Here is a 1,938-nt window from a genome sequence, read left to right as displayed (position 1 = left end):
TGTACTTAATGTATGAGGGCATTTGTTGGAGGGCCTTGATGAATGGTATATTTATATGGAGAGATGCAAATATGTCAAGAAACTTTGAGTATATTCTCTTCTCTACACCACCATTGAGTAATTGGGGAAAGGGTGCATAGAGTCTCAGCAGCTCCTTCTGTGTAATTGTGGTTTCTTGATGATTCTCTTCCTGCTTTCCTACTGATGTATCTTCAGGTTGTTCTGATGGTTTGTTCGGCTCTTTCTAGTCTCCTTATCACTTATAGTAACCATCTTACAATCTTCCCATCTGACTTTCTTTGCTTCACCTCTCGGATTTTTCTCTGTGTCACTTGGGAAGCTATCAGTAGGTTTGGGAATCTTCTCAGATAGGTATCCCACTTGAATTTCCAACCTCTTGATGGTGTCTCCTTGATTCTTGATATTGGCTCGCACCTCCTCTTTGAACACCTTGTTATCTTGAATCTCCTTGCATATGCCTTCAAGTAGAGTCTCAATCCTTAATAGTCTTTCTTCCGATGATGGAGAGTTGAGATAGGAAGGCTGAGAAGGGCCATTTTGATTTTGATATGGATGTTGAAAAGGGTTGTTAGGTGGGTTCTGATATGGTCTCTGTGTCGCATGTTGGTGAGCTGTGTCGTTGGGGTTGAGACGTCTCTGATCTTGGCCTTGGTCTTGTTGATTTCCCCACCCAAAATTTGGGTGGTTCCTCCAACCAGGATTATACGTTTTGGAGTATGGGTCATGGTTCGCCTAGGTGAATTCCCAATGTAGTTGGCTTGTTCCTGATCACCCTCTGCTTCTTCATTCACTCCTTCTTGGGTTGCTGCTGAAGTAGTGATTGCTGCTACTTGATTCCTCTCCATCTTCTTGGTGAGGTCAGCTAATTGCTTGGTAATCATCTTGTTTTGAGCTAGCAGTGTATTCACATTGTTCAGCTCCATCACTCCTCTAGTATTGCCTCTTTCAGAAGCATAGAAGTAGTCATTCTCTGCTACAGTCTTAATGACATCTATGGCTTCTTCAATGGTCTTCTTCTTGTTCAGAGATCCCCCGGATGAGTGGTCTACTGCCTTCTTTGATTCATACGAAAGGCCTCATAGAAAATGTGCAACTGCACCCATTCATTGAACATATCTGGCGGGCATCTTCTTGTCAAGTCTTTAAACCTCTCCCATGCTTTATATAGAGTCTCACCATCCTGCTGCCTGAATGTTTGTACCTCAGCTCTCAACCTGTTGATCCGTTGAGGAGGATAGAATCTTGCCAAGAACTTGTTCACCACATCTTCCCAGGTTGCTAAACTCTCCTTTGGAAAGGATTCCAGCCATTTAGATGCTTTGTCCTTGAGTGAGAAGGGAAACAGAAGTAGTCTATAGGTGTCAGGATGAACACCATTAGACTTCACAGTATCGCATATCCTCAGGAGGGTGGTTAGATGTTGATTGGGGTCTTCTTGGACACTTCCTCCGAATGAACAATTGTTCTGAACAAGGGTGATGAGCTGCGGCTTTAGTTCAAAGTTGTTGGCATGTATAGTTGGCCTTTGGATGCTACTTCCACAGTTTCCTGGGTTTGGGTTGATGTAAGAACCCAGAACTCTTTTCTCTTGTCCAGCCTGATGCGCTGGACCTTCTCTGCCATGGTTGTGAGCCTCTTCTTCATGATGGTTCTCCATATTCTCCTCCATGTCTGGTTCAAAGTACTCTTCCTCTTTCTCAGCACCAACTACTCTCTTTCCTCTTGCTTCCCTCCTTAATCTAAGGAAGGTCCTCTCAGGTTCAGAATCAAAAGAAGTTGAAGCCCCGCTTCTTCTACCTATCATACAACCAACAAGGCAAAAGCAAGAGAGATAGATGCAGACAGTAATTTCTACAGAAATGCTGTTAGTGTGAGTGATGCAATATATCAAACAGTTAGTGGGTTAGTGATTGAATT

General features: G+C 43.3%; 1 non-coding gene across 1 annotated transcript; it reads left to right on the top strand.

The window, feature by feature from the left end:
* Positions 1–1,130: 1,130 nt before the first annotated feature.
* On the top strand, positions 1,131–1,237 carry LOC148580676 (small nucleolar RNA R71). The gene has a single exon (XR_015897125.1). It is a non-coding gene; the product is annotated as a small nucleolar RNA R71 (small nucleolar RNA).
* The last annotated feature ends 701 nt before the right edge of the window (positions 1,238–1,938 follow it).

This window comes from Arachis ipaensis, chromosome B10 (genome assembly GCF_059453495.1).
Source record: "Arachis ipaensis isolate K30076 ecotype BB chromosome B10, ASM5945349v1, whole genome shotgun sequence".
NCBI lineage: Eukaryota > Viridiplantae > Streptophyta > Magnoliopsida > Fabales > Fabaceae > Arachis > Arachis ipaensis.
Note: the sequence above shows the minus strand (reverse complement) of the source record. Positions and strands in the feature narration are given on the sequence as shown.